This window comes from Canis lupus, chromosome 1 (assembly GCF_011100685.1).
Source record: "Canis lupus familiaris isolate Mischka breed German Shepherd chromosome 1, alternate assembly UU_Cfam_GSD_1.0, whole genome shotgun sequence".
NCBI lineage: Eukaryota > Metazoa > Chordata > Mammalia > Carnivora > Canidae > Canis > Canis lupus.
The window spans coordinates 122,248,816-122,264,660 of record NC_049222.1 but is presented as its reverse complement, the minus strand read 5'-3'; the positions used below and the strand labels follow the sequence as shown (position 1 = coordinate 122,264,660).

The window sequence follows — 15,845 nt, the reverse complement described above, 5'->3', positions numbered from 1 at the left end:
ACATATACAACAACATACATAACAGCATAGAAAAAGCTTAGTATTACTTCTTATTTGACAATTCTGTCCATGTCACTCAGCGTATCAAATAAACCTAATTTAACATCTCCCTTTTTATAAGGCGAGAGAACAAATTTTTTGAGATGTTCCAGGGACCACCCGGAAAATCCCAAAGTTATTTCAGGCTCAAAGAGACTTCATTTAGAATTTGATTTGGGGAAGTTTGTCAAAAGCATCAAAAGGTTTAAAAACACCTGGTCAAATAATACCATAGGTCACTGTGAGATAATATTTAGTTATCTATTGAACCATACGGACAAATAGTTCTCAGGAAAATACAGAAAGTTAAACAGTTGTAAAATAATATTTAAAAAAAAAACCTTAGCTGTTTTAATAGAGAAGACTTCGTTTTCTCAAGTAATCAAGGACCTGATGATAAAGTCAAAATAAAGCACAACAAATTATTTTGGTAAGATACAAAATCTCTGCTTTTTAAGCAGATTACTTAAAAGGCAAATAAACTTTTACAATCAATTACTAACAGGAGACCAAAGGTCCAAGAAAACTTTTAACAAAGAGAAAACATTCTAATTTTGTACCCATGTACTTCTTATATTAACACTCATCTTTTTTTTTTAACATAAATTCACTTCATTCTCAACCAGCCTGAGCAAAAATAAAGTTCCTTTCCCAAGGTTCCTTTTCCATAAATCTTCTAAAATCTTTCTTTCTTTTTTTTTTTTTTTCCTCTTTTCCATTCTGAACTACCAGTCTCACTTTAGGACAAAATTTCTTTTTCTTATCTTTAACAAAAATACATTTCCATTCTTCACCTTCTTTTATAGAAAACACACATCCTAATTTCCCTGCATATGAAGATGTTTCCCTTATAATTTCGAGTAGCTTTAATTATATATATTAGAACTTTTAACCATAGAAATTTTTTTAGTGAAAATAAAGGAGCCAACAACGTAAAGACATTAGCATTCTGTGGCTCGGTGTTATAAATGTTATAAATACTTGTTATAATTTTTGGAAACATATGCTTTCTCATAGTAAATTTCTCAGCATGGCACAAAACGTGTTTACTAGTAGACCCAAAATGTCCTTAGTTTCTCTGTAAACAAAGCCAAATGTGGACAAGCCCATTTTTAGTAATCAATTTTTTGTGTGCTTTATCTTATTTGGAAATGATCTAGAAATTTAATGACTATCCATTATTTAAATTAACTTGGCAAAACTTTAAGGTTTCGGGTTCCCAACAAGATTTGGGAAACTATTTTTTAAAATCACCTAGGAACTTTTATCTTGCTTACATCTATTTAATTTACTTGTTCCCAACAATTACATTTAATTACTTATTAAAGTTTCATCATACCAAGTTATTTTACTTGCTGACAAGTTTCGTAAGAGCGGTTAACATGAACTTACTTGACTAATATACCCAGGAAGAATAAAAATTGCATTATATTCAATGTTGATAACTCTAAAGACATGTCTATTTTAATTAAACCAACAAACTTGAACAACAAACTTAAATTAACTCTAATGCCAAATATTTTCTCAGATTACATGAACCTGAGAAGTATCTGGGTTAGTTTCTATTCTATGTCTGAGAATTCTATGAATCCTTAATTCATGTAAGTGCTTATTCTCTTTGACCCAATTAAATAGGTCTCTTTACAAATTGATTTTAGTAGCACCATCCAGAGGTAGAAAATATCACACATCTATAGCATCTATGCATAGAGAGAGACACACACGTGTAAACATAAAAGCAGATAGAGAGACCTCACAGCTTCCATTTAAAAATTACTACTTGGATCACAGACAATAATACAAAACTCACTAGTTATAAAAATATTGACTCTAAGTTGCTTTTCTGGCAGATGGAGTAAGTTAAGGTCACCTGCTCAGATGGCTAAAGCTTTTTACTAATATTGGTGGAGAAGACATTTAAAATATCCTTCCTTCCCCTAAGTTTTAAATGACCTTTCCCTCTAGATAGATAGTTTCATTTTAGCTTAAGGGAGGAGGCCTAAAATAATTTCCATCAGGCTCTGAACATCAGCTTTCAATCTGGCCAATTTCTGACTACAGAGCTACTTAAAACTCCTTCTAAATATCTTGCCAGTTTTTAGCTGGAAACAGTAAATATTTCTGGCAGTACTGAACAGCCCCATGGACTCGAGAAGTTCCCAAAGAGGATGCAAGCGATAACTCATTTTCCTCTCTCTACTGGGGCGTTATAGGCAGATATGTGGGGGAGCTGCTCGTAAGAAATCTCACCCTTCACCGATTTCTGCCAGTTTCCCAGGACCCCCTCTGATATCTGCCAGAATTTGGCAATGTTCTTCATGAATTATATTTTAGTCTCCCTTGTCTGTTTAAGGGAACTATGTAGCAGTCTACCAGAAAATCCCAACTCTGGGAGGAGCCCATACAGGAAAACTCCTTTGAGGGTAGACATGGGGGTGTCTGGATCCCTGGGTGGCACAGTGGTTTAGCGCCTGCCTTTGGCCCAGGGCGCGATCCTGGAGACCCGGGATCGAATCCCACGTTAGGCTCCCGGTGCATGGAGCCTGCCTCTCCCTCTGCCTGTGTCTCTGCCTCTCTCTCTCTCTCTCTGTGACTATCATAAATAAATAAAAAATTAAAAAAAAAAAAGACATGGGGGTGTCTGTAAGAGCCCACACTTGGTGGACTTCTGTTTGTGGTCTTGTGGGGAGACCGTTGAGACAGAGGATTACTAGAGCGAGGACTCAAAGGAGGGTAGGAGGGAGCAGTAGGACTGACGACAATCTTACAGTCTCGTTCTAGGTACCTCTAGTGTCTTCTATGTTTTACTAACAGATCTTTTAGTGCAGTTATTTTGAAATTGTTGAAACCTTCTGGAAGCTTCTGCATGCAATTTAAATGGGCACCCTGTTATGTTTGCTTGATTTGGGAGCCCTTGCTTTCAAGGGGACTTCTTAAATGATCTTATCTAATCAGAATGCTCCCCATCATGGCCATTGTAACAACCGGTCATTTTAAATAAGCTTTTGCCATTTTTGTATAGATATATAGAGCTTCCAGAACCATAGTTCTTAGACCTAAAATAGAACAGGTGTATTGGAAGGTGGTATGCTGGACTCTTCAGAATTTAAGGATATCATTTTTTTTTGTTACTTATCTATTTTTTCAGCTAAGCCTTTGGGTCTTTTTTTTTTTTTAAGATTTTATTTATTTATTCATGAGAGACAGAGAGAGAGAGAGAGAGAAGAAGAGACACAGGCAGAGGGAGAAGCAGGCTCCATGCAGGGAGCCCGATGTGGGACTCGATCCCGGGTCTCCAGGATCATGCCCTGGACTGAAGGCGGTGCTAAACCGCTGAGCCACTGGGTTTAGCCACTGCCCGCCTTTGGGTCTCTTGGAGCCAAACTAATACCCAAAAGGGATGTGCCTCTGTGGTTGGGGGAATTGTGTGGTATTTTACAGTGTACTTTATTGCATGGGGATTTTCTTGAGTTTGGCGGATGATCTAGTGTCAGTCTAACCCATTCCATGACCAACTTATCCTAACATAGGAGTCTTGGGATTAGGTGATGAGTCCTCTAACACCTTTTAAATGTTTGACCTGCACCTATCAATTTTGCAGCCACTTCTGGGATTCCCATTAGCAACAACCTTCATCTACACAAAACTAGACAAATAAGCATGTACACCTTACGGTATCAGCAGTACCCAGGAGATGTTGTCGCGTCCTGGCCAAGAGAAGACTATGCACACCACCAGTCATTTCTATGGAAGATGGGACTAGAGAAAGAGCTGAAGCAGGAGACTCGAGAAGTGAGTCGTGGACTGGACTGGGTTTCCAAAAGGGGAATTAAAGACTAGAAAGCCAGTTAGATCAGAAACTCAACACAAAGAAAGCAGAGCTCAGAACTGAGAGGAACCAACCCACAGCTGTTGGAAATGCTGAGAGGGACAAAACACTCAAAAGAGTTCACAGGTATCATGCCTGTGCTTCTCATTGTCCCTGAAGCCATTGGGAGCCTCTCTCAGTCCAATGCTGCCACCAAATCTGTTTTAAAAAATGAATTCAACTGAATATTAAAGATCTTATTGGCTTTTTAAAATGATTCATGAGTTGGGTAGCGTCCCGTCTAGGACCCAGAAAGGAGCCCTGAAGAGCTGAACAAAATGAGAGACCTCTATAGGCAGAAGGAGGCAGGAACAAGGAAAGAGTAGATTATCTCTTCTTTCTTTGGGGACAGAAAGGGCCTAACAGGCAGATGACCTCATGAGTGCTGGGCAGAAAATTCCAGATTGACTGGGTTAAGATTTATTCCTGGGGTAGGGCTGAAACTACATGTAGGTTGAATATCAAGTCTTGGTTTACTGATGTGGGCCTTAGCATAAGTGACTCTATTTTGGGCCTATTGTCTGCCAATCTGCCTATTTTTTTTCCCTGTTATTTTTAGAGATGGTGAGTAGGGGCAGAGGCAGAAGAACAGAGAGAATCTTAAGCAGGTTCCATGCTCAGGACAGAGCTCCACGTGGGGCTCGATTTCCCAACACTGATATCATGACCTGAGCCAAAATCCAGAGTTGGACATTTAACAGACCGAGCCACCTAAGCTCTCGGGGCCTGTTGTCTCTTTTTTAAAACAAAGGTTAGGGAATAAAAGCAAGACACAGAATTTCGGATAGAGAATGATTCAAAGTTTGTAAAAAAAAAAAAAAAAAAAAGAATATGCAAAGAAAAATTCTTGGAGGGAAATACACAAGAAGCTAACAGGGTGACATTAAGGGAGATATAATAATTTTCTTTGTATATTTCCATGTTTCTAATTATTCTTTAATGTGAACCAAGGGTTACTTTCTATTAGAGGAAACAGCATTGATTCTTAAAAGTTGCAGCTAATTTCCAGGATTGGCAATACATTTTAAGCAGTGATGTTCACATATTCATTCATTCATTCGTTCATTCATTCACTCAATTAGTTAATAAAGGTTTAAAAAAATACCTGATATAGGGATCCCTGGGTGGTGCAGCGGTTTGGCGCCTGCCTTTGGCCCAGGGCGCGATCCTGGAGACCCGGGATCGAATCCCACGTCGGGCTCCCAGTGCATGGAGCCTGCTTCTCCCTCTGCCTATGTCTCTGCCTCTCTCTCTCTCTCTCTGTGTGACTATCATAAATAAATAAAAATAAATTAAAAAATACCTAATATATAGTATGAGTTATTTAAGCAGTAGAATGAATTTCTTGATTAGTTCCAGCAAAATTCTGTCATAGGCCGTACTCTATGCTGGGCTAGGCTGGGTTCTGTCCTCTGGAAGCGCCTAGCCTTGAGTGGAGAGGGGGATCCCCTAGCAGAGCCTTAGATGCTACACCTTGAACGGGCAGCTATAACCTTGGGAGGGCCTCCTGCAGGTAGAAGGTGGACATAACTATGTCTCAGATGTTCACCTAAATGAATAAAGTTATCCTCCGTCACTAGAGTGGCTTCATAACGGCCTGCTCATACCCTTAGATGCCAGTCCCCCAATCTCTGCTCTGCTAGTTGACTTTCCCAGGCACAGATTGCAGGATGCCCTGGAGGATTCTAGAACCCTCAAGAACCATGGGTGCAAGGACAGATACAGTCTGCCAGAGTCTCTCCAGGGATTTAAATATACCCCTGCAGCTACTGCCATCGCCTCTAAATGACACCACCTGATTCAACTCTGTCCCCCTCTTGGAGCCTGGCACTTTCAACATATATTTGACCTCATTACGTTGCCTTCCTCACATCTTCCTTCTCTGATGCCCCAAGATCCGTAAGACTTAACGCAGCCTGGTGGCATCAGGATTTAAAATGAAGTCTCTAGAGTGATGTTACTTCCCAAGCCGGACCTCCTGGCCTCCCTGGCCCCCTGCACACCCTGACTTCCTTGGTCGGTGTCCCGGGGAGACCCCAAGGGAGGCTCACTCAGGATTCTGAGTGTCGGCAGAACCAAGGGACTTATTTTTTGCCTTAACTTGGTCGTTCTCATTTGTTTCCCAGTTGCTTCCTTGAGGACAGTGATAAACCCCAGGGAAACCCTGGGGATCATTCTTGCTGATTCTATCTGACCTATATGGACCAGCTCACATTCATGAGCTAGCTATAAAATATTCTGGAAATCTACATTTCCCCAATACTTGATCGCTTTCACTTCTAGTGGCAAACAAAAGTTATATATCGTCCCAAGGTAAAATTGGGCCTGGAAAGTGGGATTTTGAAAAAGCAGGGAGCCGAGTCATGCAGCTGTGTGCTGCAAGGTGGACGCACAGCACGGGAGGAGAATAATAAAGCCATCGAGGACATCTTAAGAAAGTTAGGTCTTGAATTCCCACGAGTAGTTTTATTTCATAACTTGATACTTTGTTTTAATTTGCAGTCTTAAAAGTCCCTCAAAGTTAGAGATTATGGGCTCTCTCGTGGACTCCTCCTGCGCAGGTAAACATGGCACAGACACATTCTGGCCAGAAAGTCCACTAGCTTTATGGCTTTCCGCACCTCCAAAGCTAACTCGAATTGATGATAGCTGTTGCAGATAAGAGCAAGCCCCGAAGTCGATGCCCAGTGTTCCCCCAAGATATTCCGGCTCGGCAGACTCGCAAAGGACCAGGGCTGCAGTGGTGCAGCTGCATCCAACAGCCCGCAGCGGATTTTCTTCTCCGTTGACTAATTTATACAAAGGTAACATGAAGACCTCCAGGTTGGTTCGACTTCAAAATATAGGACCGAGGTAGGAAAATTATAATGATAAATAAATTACCATTTTTTTGTTATTTCAGAACATGACCATTCACTTTATGAAAGGCGTCTAAAGAGATGCCTCAAATAACTAGCTGTCCCAATGCGGTAAATCAGATCCAATTTATAGAAATTCAACTTACAAACATTTTTTTTGGGGGGGGGGAACAGAGCTCTTATGCAAAGCAAGGCACACCTGTAGCTTTAGGAGAATTCCGGCAAGTTCCCTGGCTGCTCGTTGGCGGGGAAGAGCCTGAGGATCCCTGCTGTTGCCTCCCCCACCCGGCTCCACACACCTTGCTCCAGCCTTCTTCATGAGGTTTCCGATCCCTGGTCCAGTCGTCCTTGTTTTCATCAGGTGCTAAGTGCATCAGGCCACATTCTGCAGCAAGTGATAGAAAACCCAAAGCAAACGGAATTGAGGGAACGACGGGAGTGGTCACAAACCGGAAAGATGCAGGGATGGGGCTGGTTTCAGGTGCGGTTGGATGCAGGGACTCAACACGAGCAGACCCGTTTCTCCCCTTCTGCTCTGCTCTCTGCTGTGGGGGCAGCATCCTCAGGCCCCCGTGGTGGCCTCTGGGCTCCACTTTCCTGTCCTGGGCCTGGGGACCACGCTCCGCTGCAGCTCAGCCACGGTGCTGGTGTCTATTTAAAAAGAAAATACAAGATTCACTGATTGGGCCAGCTTCGGTCACATGCCTATTCCTGAACCCATCACAACGTGGAGGGAGCTAGGATGTGCCCATCTGCGGGGTCACAAAGCTGGATCCCCAACCCAGATTCCCTGGGGGTTGGGAAGGAAAGGCAGGCTGTCCTGCTAGGAAGAGGAGCTGGCTCTGACAAGACAAACAGGTGTTACCGTGTCGAGTCCTTCCCTCTGTTGGAAAGACCGGAAGAGGTGTCCGACTATTTCGGGCAACTTTTGGAAGAGCAGCCCTCCAGGTCTTGAAAGGGGATGCTTAAAAGGGGATGCTGGAGGAGGTGAGGACGGCCCAGCTGGCCTCTCCAAGGCCAAGGACCAATAGTTCAGGGCAGAAGAGCCACGCAGGTCAGCTTCTTCCCCACTTCTCCTTACCCCACTTACTCCTCACCTCTCCCACCTTCTAATGGCACACCTCTGAACCCTGCCCTTCCGGGGGGTCTTTGAAGTCTCATTCACCCTGAGGTGTCCACAGCTGAGAAGACTGCTCTGATCCTCCATGGGGAGAGGTCCCTGACCTCAGGAGCAGAGAAAACCATTTAGGGAGGGGAAGGAAACCTCATGGTTGAAGCCCAGGCAGGCTCCCGCCCCTTGCCTGCCCGCCCCTCCCACCTAGTAAAGGAAAGCACCTGGTCAGTGGTGATGGCCTTCTGGGCCACCTGAAATTGAGAAGCAGGGACTCTCCATGAGAATCCAGATGGGGCCATGAGAGCATCCAGACCAGCTCCCATGGACACACGGGCTTCTACAGACCTCTTCCCATCTTCCTTCTGCCTTAAGAAGGTGGACCTGATGGCGGAGGCTACTACCATTCTTCTAGAGCCACCGACTCTGTGATCCTAAGGGCTCTACAGATCACCGGGGGGAGGGAGGGATATCTCTATATGGCGGGGAAACAGGTCTGGGGTGGGAGGACTTGGTTCTGGTCTACCTCGCTGCTCCCGACCCTAGACAGCCCCCTGGATGCTTTCCTCTGTGCTTCACTCTTTGGTCGCAGGCAACGGCCATCCCAATGGCTAGTTTTTAACCTGTTCATACCACGAGAAAATCAGAGTTACGAGGCACAGAAGAGAGAACCAATCTATCTGATGTGAGAGGTATTACTTGCCAAGGAGGCGCACCCAGAGGCCAAGCACTTACTGTAATACGGTGCGGCTTTGAAGGCCCTTGCTTCTGCGCTGGTACCGGAGCCACCAAAGAACTTACCTACCACCCCGATTTCCACCCAGGACAACAACCATCCAACTAACCTGCCAGCCCAGGCTCCTAATCATTTCCACTGGTTTCGAGAAGTCAGGAAGCTGGTCTCATTCTGAAGAAGACACCCCAGGAATGGACAGCCCCTGGAGTTGGCGGGAGTGGCTGTCCAGCCAGAGGGCTGTGAGCATTGGCGGGTCCCTGCTTGAAGTCCAGGCCCAGAGGGCCAGGCCCGGCCAGGCCAGGAGGCGGTCCTGGGCACAGCACCCCAGAGCCAGAGAAGGAGGAGGGGGAGTGAGCGAGGAGAGGCCTTCTGGGCAGCACCAGCTAGAGCAAGAGGGTGGAGTGGTGGGAGATTCTGGAGAAGGAGGAGAGGATGGATGGGTGGGGGACATGGAGGTGGCCACTAAACTGGAGGGAGGGGTGGGGAGAGTCCTCGGGGGACTCCTGTGCTTCGGTAGGGGTCAAGTTTCCGCCTCTGAAAGACGGCAGGCCTCTGGTGTGTGTGTGGGGGGCTCAGCTCTCACGGTGACTGTCGCCCCCCCCTCCAGGGGAGCTCTCCCTGCAGCGCCCCGGGGCAGCCGAGCCTGCACTGGGGCGCGCAGGGCGCACGGGCGCCGACAGGGGGCGCGGGCGAGGCCCCCGCGGGGAGGGATGCTCCTGGGCTGGGCCTCCAGGTGCGGGGGTCCTCCCCGGCTCAGGCCCGTGGGCCGCACATCATCATCCCCGCGGCCTGCGCAGGTGCGCAGCAGCCCAGGTGCCCGGGGAGGCCGGGCGCGCGGCCCTCCCACGAGGCCTCGGAAGGCCACGGGCATCCCGGACCTGCCAGCCGGGCCCGGGGGCAGGGGGTCAGCGCTCGGGGCCTGCGCGGGCGCACCCGGCTCCCTGCCTCCCCAGGCCCAGGCAGCCCGGCGGCTTGAGGGTTAAAAGGCGACTGCCACCCCCATTCTCTTGGGGAGAAAGTGCCTTTTCTCCGAGTCCATATGGCCACTTCCTTTCGACCTGCTCGGCCCTGCTCGCCTCTTTGTCCGAGCTGTCACTTATAAAGAATCACTTGACTTACAATAACAGGTTCAAAAGACGACAGAGTATAATCAGTTGATCCACGAAGAATTGAAATAAAGAACACCCCACTGCTCTGGCTATCATTCCCATAGAGATAGTGATATCATTGATGTGATTGCGATGCTAATTTCTATACAAGAAGGAAAAAAAAAAACCCTTGTATTTTGGAATTTGTTCAAAGAGAATTTCAGACACATCAGATTGGAAAATGCGAACTGAATTCCTAAACTTTTTTTTTTGGGTAGGCAGGGGATTTTTTTTTTTTTAATGCCACCGCAAAGATTTGAGTGGACTTTCAGAATCTCCTAGAACTGGCTTGTTGGGGGGAAACACTCTTTTCTCACTCCCCAAAATCCTGGGTGGAGAGAGACAGACAGATGGCAGAGGAAGATTGAGAACGCCCTGGGTCCCAGGACAGAGCCCAAGGGTGCGGGCAGAGGTGACCAGGCTGGGGGCCCAGCAATGCCGCCCCTCGGGGGCCGCTCCCAGGCAGGGAGGTGCCAAGGCCAGGTGCCAGGGGCAGCAGGGTCCCGTCTGTACCTGAGCCCCTGGCCTGGCCGCTGTCCGGCTGCTCCTCTTGGCGCCAAGTTTTCAGTACCTGACCCCTCTGGCACCGGCTCATTGCCCTGAGCGGCTCCTTCTACAGGATGGGGTGGGGGGTGGGGAGGCTGCGGGGTGCTTTTTCTTTATCTTTGCTTTTTGTGTATTGTGGTGCCCTGGTTTAAAACTCACCAGTCATCTTAGGGGAACTCGGATCAGGCAGGCTCGAACAAGTCCTACCTGAATCAATGTTTTAAGTGTCCCTGTGGCTTGGCGTTTTGAATAATCAATCTGTCTCCAACGCTTCTTAATCATGCACAACACAGGCCTCTCTCTCTCTCTCTCTCTCTTCTCTCTCTCAATCTCTCCTCCCTCCCTCTCTCCCTCTCTCCCTCCCTCCCTCTCTCCCTCCCTCTCTCCCTCCCTCCCTCCCTCTCTCCTCCATTATTTGTCAACTCTTTTGGATCTTGTCTTTCTGCTATTAACATGCCCCAATGTCACATGCGAGTCTTTTCTTTAAAACAAGCTCCTCATTGGTGTATCTGGATACTTCTTTTATTATTATTACTGAATCTTTTTTTTTTCCCATAATGACACCAGGATCATTATATAATCCCATAACAAAGAGGCTTTTGAGGCACCAGCTTTTGTCAACTCTAGGACAGAGAATCCATAATTGCATTATTCAGCTTTTTCCCCCCTTCTTTCCCCCTCTTCCTTGCTTCACAGAAACCCAACCTCCTGCATCCCTCACATCTCCACCTTGTTACCTCGCCTTACATTATTTACCGAAGCGTCTGCCTGGAGGACCAGCATTTGCAAAGTTGCCTTAAAAAAGTTATTTTGTTTGATAATTAAGTCCTGGAGCCCACCGCGTGATGATTATTCTGGACCCATAAGGCAGAGAACCTGCGTGACGTTTCTCTCGAAGTTTAATTACCGTATGCTAATTTCCTTGCCTACTACGTGATTAATTAAAATCATATTTTCATAATCATTTGGCACTAGTATTGTTTTAGAATTATCATGATCTCCTAAATAGTGTCTGTAAATAAAGTCGCCTCTAATGGCAGGCGCGGGAGGCGAGGCTGAGGACCTCTCCGTGTTTGTATCGCGGCGATTGGCAACATAACTGCCTTATTTACATTAAATACGCCACAAGGTTACAGCGCGGATCAACGTCATTTGATCGCTGATGACTCCCTTAAACGCCCGGGCTGTGACTGATTCTCCGCGTCCCGCTGTCCACCGAGATTCACCCGGGAGTTTTTTTTTTTTTTTTTTTTTTTTTCCCCCAGAAAAGAAACAGACTTTAAATAGTTTCAGGAGCAGGTAAGAATTAAGCTTTTTTTTCTTTTTTTTTTTTCCTGCTCCTCTCCCCCTTTCCCTGTCTCTCTCTCTCTCTCTCTCTCTCTCTCCTCTCCTTCTGTGCAATCTCTCTCTCTCTCTCTCTCTCTCTCTCTCTCCCTCTCGGCTGGATAAAAAATTCTTTAGTCAAAGGCAGGAATGCAAAGTAGTGACAAGCGAAGGGGCTGATGTATGTCTCCGTAACGAGTCTGACAATCAGAATGTAGCTCTTGGAGAATAGATAGATTTTAATAAGTGTGTTTACATGAGCTCAAGGTCAGAAGCAAGCTGCGCTGTGTTAAATGGTTTCTTAGTTGCTAGACAGAGAGAAAAAATGGACGATCACACACCATTCTTTGTAGATTATTATATCAAGGGTTCAGTCTCTGGCTCATCAAAGCTAAATGCCGCAAGACCTATCTAGTTGCTGTGAATTATGCCAGGGCGACAATGGAGAGCGTTTTTAATGGTACAATGCATTTCACCTACCAGATAGGGGGAGGCCGGGCCGGGGATGGGGAGGTCTGCTGGGGCTGGGTGATGAGTATCAATGAACGGGGCGATTCTGAAAAGAGGCGGATGAAAACCGAGCCCGCCCTGCCCCGGCTGGGCTGGGAACAGTGCGCGGGGCTCCGCCGGGCGGCCGGGCGAGGCGCGCGAGCAGGGCGCCCGTCCCCCCTCGGCCCCGGAAAATGATCAAGTCAATCATGTGGACATGTTTCATTATTCATTGAACACAATCTTTTACAACGCTCCGTTTACGTGCCCGACTTTGCTCCCGACGCCCGCGTTTCAATGTTTAAGGTAAGGAAAACAAAGATGGGGAGGCGGGGGGGGCCCCCTCCCCGCGGGGCGCGGCGGGGGCGCACGGGGGGGGGGCGCGCGCGGCGTCCGGCCGGGAGGTGGCAAAGTGAGTTTGGACTCTCGGCGCGGCCCCCCGGTCCCCTCCCCCTCCCCGTCTCGGCGAGGCCTGCCGCCGGCCTCCTTCTCGCCCCATCGCGATTAAAAAATACGGTCTAATTAAATATCCGTGGCTGTGACGTTGGCGAGAGGAGCTGTCACCGGGGGAGGGGGGAGGATGGAGAGCTCGGAGCCGGGGACGCGGCGGCGGCCGGGCATCCACCGGCGCTCGGCAACTTCGGCGGCGAGCGGGACCCGCGCCCCGGCCGCCGCCTCCCCCGCCCGCGGGCCCGGGACCGTTACTTTGAACGGGAGCCGCCGGGCCCCGCGCCCCCCGCGCGCCCCCCGCGCGCGCGCGCCCCTCGTGCGCCCCCCGCGCGCGCGCCGCTCTCGGGCCCCGGGAAACTTTCAAAGGGGTCCGGGGTGGGGGCAGCGTGTGCACCGGGGGAGGCCGGGGCCGCGGAAACTTCTGCTCAACTGACTTTGCCCCTCTCCTCCTCCGCCGAGCCGCGGGCGCCCTGGCTCCCCTTCTCCCTTCGCGCCTCGCCGCGGGATGCGGGCCCCGCCGCCGCCGCCGCCGCCGCCGCCGCCGGAGGAGGACGAGGAGGACGAGGAGGAGGGGGGGGGGGGATGCAGGCTAATTTGTAATCTTTTTTTTTTTTTCTTTTTTAAATCAAAGTTAGCTGATGGTTACAGTGTATCAAACTTGCGGGCGCCGAGGGCCGCGCAGACCTGCCATTTTGTGTTTTCATTGGCCTCCCGTGGCCCGGGAGCCGGGCGAGGCCGAGGCCGGGGGGCTCCGCAGGACCCGGGTGTCAGGGGCCGAACCCGCGACCCCAGGAAGGGCCGCGGCGCCTGCAAGCGCGGGCGGCGTCCGCGGCACCTGCCCCGGCGCGGCCCAGGCCCTGCGGCCCAGCCTCGGGGGGGTGGGGTGGGGGGGGGGGGGGATGCCCAAGATACAAATAAAGAAAGAAATAAGTAACAGGTTTATGGAGGCAACTGAGCCGGCTGGCCCTGGGCTGGAGAAATGAGGCCAATCGGAGCGAGGGGGTGCGGGCGGGCTTGGGGCTCTGCGAGGCGGAGGGCGGGCGCGGAGGGCGTCTGCGGGGGGTGCAGTCTGGGGAGGGGGGGAGGATCAGATGCACTGGCCCAGATGCACGACTGCGGGGTGGGTGGGTGAGGAGTGGAGGGGGGGGGGACGAGAAGGATCTCTGCTGATAAACCTTTCTGTTTGCTGCAAGACATTATTTTTTTTGAAGATCAAGAATTGAGGGAAAACAGTCGTAGGCGGGACCGGGATGTATTTTAGGCAAAAAAAAAAAAAAAAGAAAAAAAAAAGGAAAAAAAAAAAAGAAAGAAAGAAAAGGGGGGGGGGGGGGGAAGAGCTTTTCTTTGATGATGAGTAGGAAAGTGTCCAGATCTCGACGCGCCCATCTGTTGCAGTTTTGCAAATAATTTAAAATATAGATCTCTCCATATAGACGGGTGTACGTGGAGCGGAAGGTGGAGACGCAGGCGCCGCCGCCGCCGCCGCCGCCGCCGCCGAGAAGTTAGCAGAAAAGGAAAGGGATGCGGGGCGCGGGGACCTGTCCCCCATCCCCGCGTCCCTCCCCTCCTCGGAACTCTTCCGAGGAAACTCCGGCAGGGCTTTCCGTGGGGACAGGTGGAAAGTTGCCTGCCACCCCCCCTCCCGCGCCCCCCGCTCGCTTCTGGGTCGTGAGCGTCCCCTCGGCGGGCGTGGACGCGGCCCGCGGTCTCCCGGGGCGCGCGGGGGGCGCAGCGGGGCCGGGCCCGGGGCGCGCGGGGGGCGCAGCAGGGCAGGGCGGGGTCCCGGCCCCGCGCGCCGGTGGCGGCCGCGGCTGGGTTTTGTTTGCCGGATATTGTTATGTCTAACGAGTGCCTCGCAGGAGCCGTGATTTGTCAGCCGCCTTCGTTTTCACTTTAGCAGAAAATACGGCGGCTGCGCGGCGTCCCGGCCTGCGGGGCCGGCGCCGGTGCGCGCGGGGGCGGCGGGGGGCGCGGGCGCGGGCGGGGGGCCGTGCGCGCGCGGGCGGGGGGCGGGGGCGCGGGCGGGGGCGCGGGCGCGGGCGGGAGGGCGGCCGGCGGGGCCCGGGGCAGGGGCCGCGGCCCGGGCGGGGGCCGTGCGCGCGCGGGGCCGGCCTCCCGCTCCTCCTGCGCCTTCTCCCGGCAGCCGCCGCCGTGCAGTTTAGCAGAAATCCGACAGGGGCCGCGTTTGCTGAGCGCATCCGGCCGCCGGGCAGCCCGAGCGGGCGGCCGGGCCCGGCTGGCCGGTGTGGACGCGGGGAGGGGGCCGGGGCGGGGAGGGGCGCGGGGGGGCGAGCTCGGCCCGGGCGCCCGCCGCGGCCCCCGCCTCCGCGCCCCGGGGAGGGGGCTCCCCGGCGAGTTGCGCGGCCCCCGGAGCCCCGGCCTCTGCGCCCCCGCCCCCAGCCAGGGCTTAGGTGAACTTGGGGTGGGGTGAGCGTGCGTGCGTGCGCGTGTGGGCACGGGGGCGGGGGGGCGCGGGCTGGGAGCGCGCTGTTTCCTTCCCCAGTTTGATACCAGCAACTGGGTTTTTTACTTTAAGACCGGCTTCGCTCGCCGCCGGGGTTGGGAGGGGGCGATCCTTTCCCATCACTCACATCTTTGTTCATTGTTCACGGAGTGGAAGGCAGGCGACTTAAAGAGAGGGAAGAGGGGGGGTGGAGAGAAAGAGGGGAAAAAAAGAGGGGGAGCGAGAAGAGGCAAGGACGGGCGGCGAGGGGGGCAGCGCCCGCGCCCGCGCCCGCGCCCCCGCCCCCGCCCCCGGCCGGGTCGGGTCGGGTCGGGTCGGGCTGGCCGGTGGAGCCGTGACCCGGCGCGCGGAGGGCGGCCGCGAAAGTGGACATTACCGCTTTAATTAACTTCGAGATGCTCCGGCGGCGGGACCTGGCGTAGCCGTGACGCGCCCGCATAAATCTGCCCGGCCCGGGGCCGCTCCGGGAACTCGGGCAGTGGCCGGCGTCAGCTCCAGCGCGCGCCTCCCAGTCCGGAGCCCATTTGCATAATTGGATTTTTTTTTTTTTTTTTTTTTTTTTGGCCTCCTCCTTCCTCCCTGAAAGTTGTTTGAAAACCCCGGTGAACGCCGCGACGACCTGCACGCTCCAAAGCGAGTGCCAAGTAAGTGCCCGGCCGTGGCCTCGGCGCGCCCCGAGGGCAGCGCGCACGGCGGCGGGTGAGGGGCCCGGGCTGCGCGCTGCAGGCGGGCCTGGGCTGCGGGCTGCGGGCTGCGGGCTGCGGGCTGCGGGCTGCGGGCTCCCGGCAGCTCGCACAACTTTTTCTTCTCTGT

At 51.7% G+C, this 15,845-nt stretch overlaps 1 protein-coding gene across 3 annotated transcripts in view; it reads left to right on the top strand.

Annotated features, from left to right (window-relative positions):
- Positions 1 to 11,369: 11,369 nt before the first annotated feature.
- Positions 11,370 to 15,845, top strand: part of LOC119863924 (zinc finger protein 536) — a 428,184-nt gene continuing 423,708 nt past the window's right edge. The window contains exon 1 of one of the 3 annotated variants that reach the window (XM_038529524.1): positions 11,370 to 11,605. The gene's annotated coding sequence lies outside the window, so the exon portion shown is untranslated. Of the gene's footprint in view, positions 11,606 to 12,243; positions 12,425 to 15,587; positions 15,677 to 15,845 lie in introns of those variants that run through there. The other 2 variants (XM_038529520.1, XM_038529525.1) reach the window with 2 other exon arrangements.